This window comes from Calidris pugnax, unplaced genomic scaffold (genome assembly GCF_001431845.1).
Source record: "Calidris pugnax isolate Ruff unplaced genomic scaffold, ASM143184v1 scaffold8, whole genome shotgun sequence".
NCBI lineage: Eukaryota > Metazoa > Chordata > Aves > Charadriiformes > Scolopacidae > Calidris > Calidris pugnax.
The window spans coordinates 4563643-4580206 of record NW_015090830.1 but is presented as its reverse complement, the minus strand read 5'-3'; the positions used below and the strand labels follow the sequence as shown (position 1 = coordinate 4580206).

Genomic DNA, 16564 nt, shown 5'->3' with positions numbered 1-16564 from the left:
TTAAAACAACATTGTTCTACCATGGACTGATGCATTAGTCACTGGGTTTGGAATGAGATGCCCTCTTGCCTTTGTGCCAGCTTTGGGCTTTTTCCTCCTACATTTGGGAGCTGGTGGAGGGAAGAAAGAGCACAAGAAGACAGCAAGTAAGTTAGGACTCTCCTCTTGCAACTTGTGCCATCTTGAACAGAAAATATCTATTTGCTTTTGTTGCTACAAAGTGAGAAAGACAAGCAAGATTCAATACTCACAGTACTTTCTTTAATGTAGTAATGATGTGCCTTATTTTCAAAGCTGACCATTTCAGAAGGCTTTTGAAAGAGACAATGTTCTTTCTAATGCCCACGTGGCACTATCAGTCCCAAGTGGCAATTAATTTTGGGTCCTGAATGATGCCCTAATGTTCCAAGTATATCAGCTATGCATTAAGCAAAGGACTTCCTTCATCAAAGGACAGGAATTTAATTGATGCTATATTCAGATATGTCTCTGAAAGCTTAAGGGAAAGGCAGAGATGTAGTAACTAAAAATGTTTTAAAGAACGCACGTACGACCTCTTTTTCTTCAGGAATTCAAATTGTGTAGCCTACATTCAACTATTTCATCACCACACAGGAGCCAGCCAGTCAGACCACAGGATGACCGTACTAAGCACAGCAGAGCCCAGCGTACAGCCGCTGCTTCAGGAAAACTTTCACACCAGCTCTAAGAAGTAGGGCAATGGGCAAAAAACCACAGACATCTAAAGAGCCAGAAAGAAGTGCAGTGTTATCAGACATCAAGCCTCAGCAGACCTTGATAACCATTTCTAGCTTTAGAAACAACTACAACTTAGAAGTCAGACCAGAACACACTCCCAGGGAGAACTATTGGCAGCACAAGGGGTACACTAACCATTTTTTCCACTCCTACCTTTACAGTACGCCATCACAAAGTCTCCCTATGGCAAGGACAATTTTAAAGGAAAATATAAAGTTACCTCATTAATACATTGCTATCTTTATAAAACTTATGCTTTTAATTAAGAACTGTTTTCAAGCTATCAGCCAATTAGTAATCTCATACATCTGGCTGTCAATTTCCCCCACCAGCTTGAAGTGTCATAGTACTGATTTTTACTTTATCTTTAAGACATGGACCAAAGTATTTTTGATGGACTCAGAACTCTGACCAAATAAGTCACAAAAAGAGGACATCCAACAGTAACACCATGCTTAAAGTCAGTGAGCAAAATGCATGGGTTGTGGTTTGCTTGTTTCTAATGGCAATATATTCCTAATTTTAGACACTTGAATGTTTTTAACACTAGATAAACTGCACAGACAGCAGCTACTGAAGTAGATGTTGTTTGAAAAAATAGCTCAACCACACTCCGTTTCTGCGCTTAACTGAAGCCAGTTATAAGCATTTTAAATATCTCAGGGAATGACAATTCTAACTGCATGCTACAGGAGTAGATCCAACATTGCTGTCAAAGCAACATCTCAGAATACGTTAACTTTGAAATTACTCTTAGCCCAGGGAGTAAACTCAAGTTAGCTCTTTTTTCTTAATTCAGCTTCAGTTTTTCAGCTACATGAACTGCCCTTTCTGGAAACTTATTTTTACATTAATAACATCAACTTTTCCTTTAATATACTTTACTAGAAGGCAACAATCAAAATGAGGGCGACTTGGCAGCCTCTTTATTGGATCAATACAAAGCAATTTATGGTTCACATCTCTCACTATTTCATCAAGAACAACTTCTGGCCACAAAGAAGAAAAAGTCCCTGGGAAGAAGTCAGCCTGAAATTAGTCATGATCCCTTTTTATTCGAGAGCATACAGTTGTCAATGCAGTAGGTTTTGATCAGCCTCCTTAAGCAGAGGAGACTGTCAGCAAAATAACCACTAACATTTCCACACAGTTTTATTTTCCTACAGCTATGACATTTCTCTAATTGAAATACGTGATTAGTAATCTCATCTGAACACAAGAAGATGATTACCTAGAGATAAGGTTCAACAAATCTCTTGAGATCAGTACAGCCTCTTACACACATCCTCTGCAGTACTGCCAGATCAGAGGCAAGACCAAGCAGACTGTTTATGAGCTGGGTCCTTGTGGAGCTGAGACTGTGTCAGTGACCTCCTGGAACTGCTCTTTCCACAGAAACCCAAATAATACATTTTTACTGCAAGTGGCAGGCGTTTGTGGAAGAGTGGTATGGGAAAAGGTAATTTTAAAGTAAAAACAGGTTAACTCAAGAGAAAGCTACTGTTATGTCAATCAAGACTGTACTTTGCAGTACAAAATTAAGGAATTCTATGCAAGTTCCTTTCCTGTTTCTTGCTCTTTTCTTGAAGGAATAAAGAAACAGTAGCCCTAACTAGGGTAGGGCCTATTAACAACTCGCCTCTCTGATTTGAACGCATCATCCTTGTAAAGCAAATATCCCAGCAGCAGGGTATATAAAAAGGCAAACCATCTCCCCGTTCCTTTCAAGGGTCAGTTCTCTTCGTGACCTCATCTCACTTAAAACCCCAAGTCTTCTGCATCAGACACCCATTATCTCTCTCTCATTCTTCTGCCTAGGCTCATCCTTCTTGTGCTCTGCTTTAAAACAAGAAAATCTTCCCTTTGGCCTTGAAATCAGCAGCTGCTTCAGGGAAACAGTACATTTTCTGTCAAATGGCCTGTGAAAATTCAGACTCCCTTGTATCTATTAATCTGCCTGGGTAGAATTGTTAGTTCTGTTTCAGTATTACTATAAGACCTTAACCACAAAAGATACAGCAACACTTGCAGTAGGTAAGTAGTGTAGCAATTTCCAGTATTTCTGTAAGAAAACTGACTCTCATCCTGAATTCTGTCAGTTATCTTCTCCTCCCTCCATTTTCTGTTCCATCTTTCATCATCTTAGATATGCTCCCACCTGCCTCTAGGCCAAGTATCACTGCCTTCTCGAAGGCTACATCTCCCATCAGTGCCAAACTAGAATATATTTGGGCAGAACCAAGATAACAATAGCAGAGCTTATTCTCCAGAGCTCTACTTCAACTACCACATACTCAACAACTTACATGGAAGTCCTGCCTCACTGGTTAGAAATAGTCTGACTGGTCCCCAGCACGAACAACTGTTTTGCTCACTTCTCCTTCCCTTTCTGCACAATATCAACAGCACAACAGAAACAAGAATTTTGTCTTGGATCCTGGCCTTATTCTCAAATTTTTGTGCAAAAGCAATGGATGCTTGGATGAGAAATGTGACATTTAGATAGAATGAATTCCTTCTTTGTTTTAATGGGGATGGTAATATTGTCCTTATGCTGTGTGCTGTTCGAAAGCTAAGAGAACTGATCTCCAACAGGAAGACCTGGCAACAAATGAATACTGAACTTTTAAATATAACTGTAACATTTCCAGACGTTTGTCACCTTTGACATCAGACTGCAGTACAGATATATCTGTTTTGTGGAACAGAAATTGGCTGAATATGGGAAATAACTGTTTTCATAGTAAGCTAAATCTCTTAATGTGATGAAATGGATTCCATATTGAAAGGCAACTGGGAAGATAGATAATTCTTTCCTATCCTGAAGAGAGGCACCCCTTCATCTCCACTTGGGTTCTTCCTCAGAGGTTACATGACATCTCAGTTCAGAAACCTTCTCGTTAAAGCAGCAATTTTACCACTTGCATGCTTAATACAGTCCACATAGCTGGCAAAAAAAAAAACCCACCGACACCCTAATGTGGTAACTTAGGTGACTTATCAATATTTATTTCCAATTTAGTCGTTCAGTGTCATCCTTCCATAGGGGGTTTGCATGTGATGCTCAAGTGACACAAACCCTAAGAAATTTAACACCAAAGTATACTCGGGTTTTTTGTCAAAGTCTCCAAGCAGTACTTTATTTGTGTTTGAAGAGTTGCTTTCCTCAACATATCTATGTAATAAAACAGCTTACACATCCGCCTCGCTTAATGTTATATAATGAATTAATACATTTCTACTCCCAAAATAACTCTGATGTAATGCAGTAATCCAGTGCAGTCTGATAAAACCAACATCATCTACTGTCATCCACTAAGGCACTTAATGAAAACTTTACATAAACACTAAACAATTACTTAATTGAGCTAGGGCCAAGCTTGATTGAAGCTGCCACAAAAAGCACTCAAAAACTAGGTAATGCAGCATTAAGGTTGCCTGTGCAACCCTTATTTGTCAGTGTAGCACACTGTAGTGCTGTAACACTCAAACTATGCAGTGCTTTTCCATAGGACCCCCTACTTATCTCTGTACACATAATGGACCTCCTGTGGAGATGAACACTGATGCCTAGTGATTGAGCTTATTGTCTGTTGGACCTCTGTCTTATTTATTGAGGAAAAGGAACAAAAGAAGGGATCACACAAATGAGGATGACAATTAAGAGAGTAAAAAGCCAGTCTGGAAAAAGATCCCTCCTCTAACACTTATCTCTCCTGTGGTTAGACCAGCCTCATTAAACTAGTAGAATTCAAAGAGCCAATTTTGCACCCCACCTCTGAAGCTTTGTATCTAGAACCGGTGCAGAAGCCAAAGTATTAGCAAAGGAGGCAAATGGGAGTGAGATTCCTACCCCAAATACTGAAGATGCGCACAAAGAAACAAATTAAAAAGCCTAGGATACCATGTTGGCTGCTAAAGACACAACAAACCTTCCTCTTACTCTCTGCTGTATCAAGACATACAAAAGCTGCAGCATATGCACAGAAGGAAACCAAACTCAGGCATCACAGACAACTTAAAGCTGCCCATTAAAGGCTCTACCTTAATTTCAAGGTATATCCATCCTTACCTTCCCACAATAAAATGCAGCATTCTGCCACTTCCTCTTCACTGCCTAGAGGCCATCTACAACATTATGAAGAGCAGCACCTTCTTGCTCTTTGAACCCACTCTTGTTGCCTCAGTGAACATGAACTGCAAGTCACGTCCTGCTCAGATTTGACATCATGAACTTGCCGACAAGCAGAAACATCACAGGTGAAGTAGATGTTCAGCTAACCAATTGGTCTTTCAAATGGTTTTTACAGCTTTAACTTTCTAACAGTGGGTTAACACAGTGGGCAAAGCAACACGGACAAGTCCACTTCAAAAGCATATTCTAGAAAAATGATATTTAAAAAAATAGTATTTCTTACGCTTTGCTATACGATCTATTCCATAAATACAAAGTTTAAATTGGCATACTGGTATATACCCATCACTGTAGGTAGTCAAGTCATTTTGCTACAAACTGTAGCATTTTGCTATAAACAGATAAATTCCTGCTTGGAATAAATACTATTTTAGTAATCAAAGACAACAAATTTCTTCAAAACAACCTTGCAAAAACATTCTTGGACTCCTCTGGAAAACCAAACAAAACCAAAAAGCAAACAAGAGCACAACTATTTATACATCTGCCAAGTAAACATTCTACAGCAGACAATACAGTAAGAAAAGGTGTTAAATATAAAAACCAAACCTTCTCATCTTGGGGGGGGAGGACAGTTACTGCTTGAAGTTAATCAAATAAATGCTACCATTTTTACACATAATTTCCTATTATATTTACTATATTTATAAATACAACTATTTTAACGGTAACATTTCTTTTTCCAACAAAGTCAAAGCATTAACTCTATGTATGTCACCTCTCCAATGCAAAGCTTAGAATTAGGTATAGCATCACGAAAGAACTGCTCTTCACCGGCAAACGCTAAACCACAAGGTTTCATGGACCCCGCTTCATTGGACTGGAAAAGGCCTGATTTAGTTAGCAGTATCATGTGGGTTGCCCCCAGCTCCCCCAAAAACATAATCTGTTTCTCCAGGGAGAAAGAAAGAAAATTTGCTTGTCTTGATTTTCTTAGCCCTATCATCGACATCTAAGGACAGTAATCTAGAAGACTCCTGCACATGAAGAGTTTTTCCAATATTCTTTTCCATTACACAAATTTTAAACTCTCTAAAAAGATTATTTTTCCTTCACCACTAAGGAAAGATGACAGCGTCCAAACTGGGGTTTGTGGCAGGGCACAAGGCAAACATTTTTGGATAACCAAACATGAATTCTTAAATGTTCAGGTTTCACTGCTTTTTACATATGGGTCAGACAGAGGCAAATTTACTGTTTCTCAAAGAAGCTAGGGAAAAAAAAAGATACTTTTTTTTTTTTTAGCCTCACAGATATGGGTTCTAATAATTACTGGCTTAAAACTTCTGTTCAGTACAGCCAGGACATACCATTTCCACAGAGCAGTTCTTCAAAACAAAGAAGAAAAAACAAAACAAAACAACCCACAATCCATTTTTCCAGGGAGTTAAACTGTGCTGGAACAATAATCATCAAGAGATGGTCAAACTTCTCAGTACTATCTATTTAAGGCACTGGAAAACCACCTCATAAGGCTTGACACAAGTCTTCACCTGAAGCTGTCCACTATAAAGTTTAACGCAAAAAAAAAAAAAGTTTACACTACTTAGTTATGTAAGTCACAAAGGTTCAAATTTAGATTTATATTTAGTTCTTCAACTCCCACCCAGAGTTCAGCTCAGTAAACTGATCTATTTTTAGCTTTTGACTCTTTTGGACATTTCCTTCCTTCATCTGTGTAAATGCGTCACAGCTTCTCAAATGTTTCCCTTTGGCTAAGGAAGGATGCATCTGATTCCAAGCTTTAAAAAAAAAAAAAGTTAACACACACACACATGCTGAGTGGTTATTGTTGGCCGAGTTGTACCCTTGTTCCAAGTTAAGGAAAGGCATATTTGACTCCAGTCCTTGCATTGTAGTACAGAAGATACTGCTCTTTCTGCACTGACAGGTAACAGCATGCCATGGTTATCCTCTGCAAGGATCACCACTAGCTAAACCATATTTTATCACTTCCTTATAATCAGGATTGATTTGGCTCTGCTGCCTTGATAATTCAACGGACAAACAGTAGAATTTTCCCATAATGGGAACAAAAATGAACTTCACATTTGTAACTTTCTGCTTAAACACCAAGGCAAAAAATTCAGTCAAGGGGGTGTCCTTGTTTTCCTTCCAAAGACAGCCTTCCACTACATTTGGAGAAGCTGGTCTCTTAATTTTTATTTATTTCATATAAAGCATTAACAAGGCAATCAACAAGTTACTAGTTAAGCCATTATGGCAGACCTCATCTTTCCATCCGAAAAGGTGCCACTGTCCTAATAAATTTTTGGCTTGCCTTTGTTGTCCTCACAGAAGCCTGTCTCACATAAGCCCTGTCAGTTAAGCAATGCACAGCACTGATTTCCTCTTTGAACTCTGCAAGCCATGGCAAGTTCAAGTCTAACAACTATCCTTAACTGCAGAAAACACGTACTTGAGGTACACAAAGTGTGGCTTTAAGGGGTGCAAAGCAAAAGTATAAGCTGCTGCTGCAACTGTCCCATTTCCATTCTTTCAGGACCAACCTGATGTGCACTATGCAACCAAAAAGGACTTGCTAACTAGCATCAATAAAGCAAGCAAATAAATGAAGACAGGGATTACATCTTAGAGATTAAAGTTTTATTTTTTAAAAAACAAAATTAATGGTCGTTCTGTTTCTTTAGCAGAGAAATCATATCCTATTTTATAACCCTACAGTAACAGACAGAAGGAGGCTTCTAAAGATAGGGTTTGACACCTTCTTAAGTCTGATCTTCACCGCACTGTGTACTATCAGCTTCTCCATAGACTAGATTAATCCAGGCAATTTGTATTTCAATTCACATTGATTTACTGACAGTTTTCTACCTTTTTGTTGTGCCTTTAGCTGTAGATATTTATTCCTCTAATTCCAGAATTACAAAAGGCCAAGACACTTCAACCTTAGCCTAAATTTTTTAAAAGAGGGTGGAGCATTTTTATGATCTCAGAAAATGATTTCATCTTTGCACTCGATGCTGCATAATCCAACATGTCCAAAAGTTAGTGGCATGATAAACATTTGGAAAGTGAAGAACTTACTACCTTAATGCTGATAGAAAATTATATCCAGTAGTGCATAGCCAAGTCTATACAATGGGTACAGCAAAGTCCACTGTGTAGCACAAAAGGTTAGCCAAGTAATATTTAGTGTTTAAATGCTCCATTTATTCTAACTCATTTCTTGGGATGTTCTTGATGCATTCTCCTGCTGTTCTTGATGTATTATCCCTTTATTATCTGGGCCAAGCTTTAAGAAACATCACCTCATTTCATCAAAACTTTTAACATCTGTTTGGGCTCTGAAAACAAGCAGTCCCCAAGACTTGAACGTTCTTTTTTCAAGAAATCTCAGCAATAACATTTCTCATTCTTTGATGGCCTTGAAGTTATTTACCAGCTATGTGACCATCACAAAGCTCAGAGAAAAGCCTTTGACCAAATGCCTTGACAAAGAATCTCACAAGGCTGCAGGTTTCACTGATGCACAAAAATGCAGGAATTCAGTATAAAACATAGAAGTTTTGGATTGTAATTCACTGATGTAAGAAGTGCACCATGGACTACATAAAAACAAATGGGTTTTTAAAGTGTCCTTGTGAGCCCTACTGGCCGCAGTATATTTTCCTGTTCATTTGTATCATTTATGAAATCTCACTTCACTATGACCCCAGACCCTCAGCCTGTAATTGCTAAACAGTTATGTATGAAGCTAACCGCAAAAATCACTACTGGTTGTTTACATTGTCTGCAGAAACCTCACGAATAACTATTACTGCTCATACATGCACTAAGACTACAAGGAAACATGAGTAATTAAGCTCTGAGTAGTTTCGCAGACACATCAGGATTACTCACAATAGCCCCATTTGGTGCCTGCTGCCCAGGAAACTCCAACTTTTTTGTTAAAAAGATTCATCATACGAACTCAGTTTTCTAAGCTACATGGAATATTTAGTTTAAGAGTGTATACACGCACTCACATATCCCTACACACACCGGTAAAACAAACCTTCCTGAATCTCAGCCCCATGTTCTGACTGACAAGCTGATAACATTAACCTGACTCTTACACAGATTTGTAATAATTATCCAAGCACTCTGTTGAAATTCTATACTATAAAACATAGTGGACAAAGCAAACTACTGGCATATGTTGAGTGCTGGCAGCCTACTCTTTTCTTCCTAATATTTACATCTTGCTTCCTTATCATCTTAGGGTCCAAGAGACAGAATTTTCTAATCTCCCTGTAAAGGTTCCTTTTTCCACCATAATCACAAAACAGCAATAACTGATTTCAGTTCTTCGGTAAGGTCTAGGTTACAAAACACCAAATACAAAGTACCAGCAAGATGCACAGTTCAGCATAGCTCGGAAAGAAAACCTGTTACATATTTGCAGTGGTGTTTATTAACCAGTGCTACTGCCACTTAGGCATGGCAGTAAGAGCGACACAGGAGATGAAACATTTTTGACTAAATGATTTGAGAAGACTTCACTCAACAACCTTGGAAAACAACGCTATTTTTTAAACAAATGCACAAAGACACTTAGGCTACCTCCTCCCCTGTGCAACCAGAAGAGCCTGGGATCAACACTTCCAGGTGAGTTAGAGTATCTTTTTGGCAAGGAAGCCACCGGAAAGGTCTCTATGTCTTTAAAGGAGAGTACCATCATTCAGACTGTTGAGTGAAACTTTGTGGACACAACTCATTTATAACCCTCCTCTTTGAATATCAATAAAACAACTTACTCTAGAGGATGAAAATCGGATGCTTTAATGTACTGTAGTGTCTACTGCTAAAAGCACTTGAGTTGTTCCTTGTCATTTCAATTCCTCCTCCTCACTACTGGGTAAGTGATCTGTTTTCTCAAAACAGCAGTATCCTTCCTGAAAGAATATGACTCAGCTTTGCAGATCATCAAGTATTACTTCACCAGTAGTCTACTTTTTTATTTTGCTGCACCAAGAAAAATTTTAAGTTACACAAAGATCCTTCTCCAAATCAAGCAAATTTCTTTATGAGAACAACCTAGTAGATGCAACTATTTTAGTCACTAGATTAAAATAGCCTGCTATGACCTTCTTTCTTCTTCTTTTTTTTTTATAATTATTTTACCCAGTAGCCTTTTTTCTTTTCAGGATTAGACTTGGTCCTAAACAACATGAAGCAGAAAAATTAGGTGGTTTTGTTCTCATTAAAATCACCGCTCACTTTCAGAAGAATACCCCTCAACCACCAGTGCATTTGCAAACTTTCAATGTGTATTTCCTATTTTAACACTTTTGCTGACCACAAACAGCTACTTCAGTGATCTCACCTGCTTCTTCAAGGTCCAGGCCAAAATCAAAGTGCAGTTTCGCCCTATTAATAAACTGACCTAACCTGCATCTAAACAGGCCCATATGTTGACGCTAGAAGTTTGTTTTTGTTTTTAATTGAAAAAGCATAGAGCAACACAAATATTTTCTCTTTATACTGGTGATGGGAAAGTCTTTCCAGTCTTTGTTCTGATTTTATTTACCTTCATGGTCATTTTACTTAGACAAGCTTTTGGTAGCCACATGATTTTTCAGGTTGAAATTTCATACCTGTTTCTGCTACATTGCTGTGGGTTACGTTTAATTGGAGAGAAACCGCCGCTTTCAGAAATGTTTACTACCCACCTTGTCTACACAGTGACCAAGCTCTGCAATTAATGAAAGCCTCAACTGCACCAAGTCTCTTAGTACTTCTGTCAGCTCCTTTCTGAGCACATCAGCACTTCATGCCAGCTCAAACCTACTCCTCTCAAGAATGGGCCTGACTTTCCTCTAACTCCCATTTACCTCTCACCCCAAATGTGCATTTAGTTTATCAACTGTCAGCTATCACAGATGTTATAAGCAATTCTCTGTCCCCTCTTAGAAATATTCATGACTTCTGCCTCCAACTCTTTCAAACACACCCTAACCTCTAACTTCCTCTACCCTTTGCTATCCCTAGAGAGGTTTGGCTGTTCCTCATGAGGCCAAGTTGCACAACAGCTGCTGCATTTCACACTGAAGCACTCTGTCCTCGTCTTCATTGTTCCAGGAAACGTCAATCCAACAACACTATTCCCAGAGTAACTCCTCCATTGTTTCTTCATTGTTTCTGTAGTTATTTTTGTTCTGCATGCTGCACATCAGCAACTATCAAGTTATGACATTTCTCTATGGTGTTTTTCAAAGCACCTATTTCCCACCCACCTCACTTTAAATTATCTTATTAAAATGGATGCTGCTGGAACTGGATTCAATGCTCCACAGGAGGACCCACTTCTTCTTCTGCCCAGGTTAACCACTACTAATGATAGCAACACTGATGCAGCCTCCTCACTGACTAAAGCAACCCATAGGACAAAGTAGCAGATTCTTGAAAAGCAGACACAACATCTAAAGTTTTTTGTTGTGGGGTTTGTTTTTTGGTTTTGGTTTGGTTTTTTTTAATACAAACACTGTTGTCACTCTAAGCTGCATAAAAGAATGGCCAACCTGCTTCATACCTTACATTCTCTGCATGCTCACCGCTTCTACAACCCTCAAACACACCTCAGCTCCTGACAGTCACAGGGCCAAGAATCAACACTTGCAGAAGACAGGATGGAGATATCATGTGGGGTACCACCAGTGCTGCCTGCCAACATTTCACCTTGGGCTTCACTGTTAGACTACTTTTGTTAACATTCATCACTACTCTGTAGCTACTCCAACTGCTACACCAAGTAAGCCACATAACCAGAGCTCTGACTGCCTTCTCTGTAGGTTACCTACTACGTGCCAGCAGGAGATAAATGAACCATCTTAAAACAGCACTACCTTAACTTTTTATGTTGTGTGTTCTGCTCCATAGATTTTAGCTGAAAAAAAGGCTGCTTTTTCACATTTGATCAAATAAAATGAATATGAATATTGATATGAAAGCTATTTTGCCTATGACCTAAAAGCTAGCATGTTTTTATTAGCAGTATTCAAAAAAAAAAAAAAATTGCTGCCTTTTAATAGTATGGTTGCTTTTTCTGTTACCTATAATCTTTCCTCTCCCTCTCTCTTTGCTTCCCCTGTTCCTAGACAGTAGCGTTTTAATGTTGTCTACTACAGGCAGTCAACTTTCCCAGCCACTATCACAGAACACTAATGTAAAGCAGGCAAGGCAACAGTATAAAAACAATATGACCAGGAAGAAGCAAAACATAGATCCTCCTGTAAATTTGAAATAGCAAATTTCTGAATAAATCTTCTAGGTTTTATCTTTACAGTATTACCTTTTAAGAGATGTTCATGAAAACTAACCAAACCATACAATCATTATTTAAGAGAAAAAAATAATACTCATAATTTCATTATATATTAATACTTTCTATATTGTCTCAGCTATTCAAGCAATTATCTGCCTAGGCTGCTATGGGCAGACTTTGTTGAACCCAGATTGATCCAAGTCACTAGTACTTGTGTAAGTCATCAACTACATGTCCATAACCACAATAGATTTCAGCATCCCATTTTCCTAAAATACAGGGTACCTACACATTTTAATACCTACATATACCTCAAAACGAAGTTTTAAATTCTCTTATCATTAAGTTTACATTAAGAAGCATGTACACAGGAAAGATTAAGTGTACAGTGTTAGAACCAGTCACTATTCAAAGCTGTTCTGGCTTGTTCCACTTGCATCTTATGGACTTATTCCTCTTCCTGAGAAAGGACTGCTGGCACCTGCATTGATTCATTTTTAGATGGAAAATCCTCCACCTTTCTGTCTTCCCAGATGAAGTATGATCAACACTTATATACAGATTCAACCTGGCTAAGCTTGGGTATTTATTCACCCTCGTGACAGGACTTCCAGGGCCTTTTGTTTTTCCTTTGTTTTGCCATTTCTGTCTCTCCAAAAGGTCCCTGCCCCTTGCCCAGTACGCAAATTTTGCTCCTTCTGGAAATGTGGCAAGTGTGCTAATAAACAGGTGATGACAACACAAATCTCCTCAATGGCTTTGAAAAAATGTATCATTTGTCTGTACATGAATGAAGCTACTGCACAGTTTGCAGAAGCCACTCACACTGAACATATCTTACAAGAAATAAATCCACTTTCATCACAAAACTATGAAGAGTCATCAGTTGGTAACTCGGGGTTTTTTTCCACTGAGACTTATCAGGGCCATTTATAAAGTCACTTGTTATACTGACCAGCCAGCAGTTGACTGAAGTGCCTAAAAGCTTTTTTCTCTGCATCCTTTAGTATTCACAGATTTCTCCATCATCCTAGAAAGGTAAATTTAATTACAAAATGTACGATCAATATGTCCTTTAGTTAGGTGAAAAAAGTCTTGCTCATTAGGCTCAAAACCAAAATTAATTAACTTCAACTAGCAAAAATTCTTTGGTTTGGAGGTCACCGTTATAATAGCATGATTTAAACTTAGACAGCCCTCATTCTTGCATCCTAAAGATGTCAGCTGACAGTCCCCTTCCCAAAGTATTGAGGGCTCAAAGCTGGAAAGATGAAGATTTACACAACAGAACAACCAAACAAAATCTCTATACAGTTCCTGCCCTGTAAGTCATGACTTGATGACAGTCCCTCAAATTCAATTTTGCTCATGGTTGCTGTTTTCAGCCCTTCAGAATGCATAGGATTTTAAGTTGAAACTTAGAACACATTTTGAAACATTTCATCTTAATACCTTTTCATACAGACTACATCTTTTATACTTCACACATGTATTAACAACCCTCCATCCAGCCACTACACTCTGTGCCACTGGGTTTTCATACAGTAATAGTCCATGCTTCAATAATTCTGAGAGAATTCTTCTGTCAGTTTACAGAGCCATCTCTAATCTCCAATTTACATATAGGACAGAAAGGCACTTCCTACAACCGCTGTGTTTTCTCCGTCAAAATGTAATCACTTTGCTGGGCACCCAACTCTGCTTCTTACCAGTTTTACTCTTAATCCTGCCACAAAGAAGGTGACGGATCTAACAAGGTGTTCTTGTCTTTTCAAATCTCAAATAATGAGGTTTAGATATCAAACAGATAACAAAGCAAGCTGCCTCAATTTCTTCCAATTCCAATAAAGGGCCGATTCATTCAAATTCCAGACACACAATCTTTGTGTTTTCATACTACTACCTCACTTCCAGTTCAGCTGCTTTCTTCACATTTCAATTGCAACTTATTTCCACAACAACTCAAAGTTTACATTTACATAACCAAAGTGAAAACCGGAAATGTACACACTTCAAGTGATGTGAACCTAGCTGCTGTTCAATATCCTAACAAAACACCTTCCAAATAAGGACACTCCATTCTTCAGGCTACTTCAATTCTACTCCAGGCGTAGTCTTACAAAAGGACAGGAGGAAAGCCAATAACCCCACTGGCAGCTCAACTGACTAATTTAACTAACCTAAGATTAGAACTAATTGTTCAGGTGGGGTTTTTGTTGTTGTTTTTTTTCCTCCTGGAAAACATTGTAACATTTTTACTCATTTTCTCTTTTAAGTAACAGCTACAGCTTTGCTGACATTCTCTGCAAGTGACAGGAAAAAGGAAACATTTGTCATTGTAAATACTGGAAAGAGAAAAATATTTTGTCTGCTCCCACGTACACCAAATGAAGGTTTTTGCTTGTTCATTGATCGCTGTGTCCATTGTGTTTTACTGAAAAAAAAAAAACTGTGCCTCCTGTTCAAAGGGAAGCACCGGAGATCTCTTAATAGACCCTTTCCTTATAAAAGAGTGGATCACGTACAGAGGCGGAGTATAAAAAGCTCTCCCCAATACCAAACACCCACAAGAGACGCCAGAACATTTTCCAGTGTATGTCTCAACCCAGGCTGAACCAGATAACCTCCACGTGTAAGTACGGAAATGAGACTGCCAGTTGTTAAATACGCTCAAAGAGTTTTTTGATAAGCATTTGACATGTCCTTCTACTGCCTTAAGATTTTCGGTTGCTGCAAGACTAAACTCAGTGCAGCTTCCCTGTTATTAAAATTTACCAGTATCAGAAGTCATCACTGCACCACTTACGAGCTTATCAACTCTGTGTCATCCCTCTACCCACACACAAATGTGGAAGTTGACTATTAATACAGCTGGCAGGGTCTTCCAAAACTGCAAGATTACTACACACGTACCCATTTGTAACTAGACTAGGCAGACTGCAAGTCTTCTGTTGTAATCCGTCATTTTTGCTTTCAACGGGATTTCTTCCTGAGAACGACAAAGCTCAGTCCTTCCCCCACGACGAAACCCACCAAGAACAGCATCTTGACTCAACGAGGAGTTTCGCACTCGTTTGCTGTCATGTGAAAGAGGTTGCCTAGGAAGCATCAGGCCCTCCAGAGGGGACGCAGCCCCCTGTGTGGGACCGTCTGTCCAAGCAAACGCAGCTCTGAACCCTGCTTCGGGGATGCCTGCTGCAAATCACACCTCCTCCCTCACCCTCATTAAATCCAACACATTCAACAGCAAGCCCTGACCGCGAGCGGCACTGATTACGCCGTTTCCCACTTCCCTCGCGGACTTTCCTTAAAAAAACCAATTAACCCAGCTTTTATTATTACTGCCAATTTTTTATTATTTTTTTCTGTTTAAACACGCGAAATCGGCAATCCCCCTCATCTTTCCAGCGGTGAGTCTGCATTTTCCTTGCTCGCCGCTCCTTTTTTAGGCTCCCAAAGGGAGCCAGTGCCCAGCCCTGCCCCGCCCGGGAGCAAGGGCCGGGGGTGCCCAGGGGGGCGCGGAGCCGCCGGGGGAGCGGAGCGGAGGGAGGAGCCGCCGCCGCTCGGGGGAGGGCAGCCGGCACCGGAGGGAGGCTCAGCCGCCGCCGCCGCCCAGGCTGCCCGCAGGGCTCCGTCCCCGCCGCCGGCGGTTCGTGCGGCCAGGGCAGCCCTCCCTCCCCCTCCATCCCCGCCGCCATTCCCGGGGGGACAGCGTCTCGGTGGCGGGGGCAGCCGCCCTCCCCGCCCGGTTGCGTGCCTTTTTTTTTTTTTTTAATGCCGGCAGCCTGTCAACAGGCTCCCCGCTCCTCCCTTCCCCTCCCGAGCCTCCGCACCGAGCCTGCCTTCCCAGCCCGGCAGCGCCCGGCAGCCGAGGCAGGGACGCCCCTTAACGTGGGCTTCGCTTTTTGTCTCTTCCCTCCCCGCTACCGACACCCGCCGCCCCCTCCCAGCCCCTGCCCTCGGCCGCCACCCAGCAGCACGGCACCGGCGGAGCCCCACCGGCGGCGCCTCGCCTTTTATAGCGGTGTCATCCCTGCCCGTCTCCCCGGGGGGCCCGGGCCAGCGCACTCCGCGGCCCGCCCCCCGACACCGAGGGCTGCCCGCACCCGCGGCGGGATGCTGTCGGGGGGACCCCTGTCCGCCCGGCTCCAGTAACGCGCCCGTTATCGGGCCGGCACGGGAGGGAGAGTCGCACCTGTCACGGGCCACACCGCCTCGGGGCAGCACCCGGTCCCAGCACCCGCCCCGGCCGGGCCGCCCGCCCGCCGCACCCGTTTTCACGCCGCGTGTCTGCCGGCAAAGGGTGGTGTCCCGCCCGTCACTTGCCGGGCCCGAGTGGGAGC

The 16564-nt window shown here is 41.0% G+C and overlaps 1 protein-coding gene across 4 annotated transcripts in view; it reads right to left on the bottom strand.

Annotated features, from left to right (window-relative positions):
- The window catches only part of TRIO (trio Rho guanine nucleotide exchange factor), a 259879-nt gene that overhangs the window by 241866 nt on the left and 1449 nt on the right, over positions 1-16564 (bottom strand). The window lies entirely within an intron of this gene.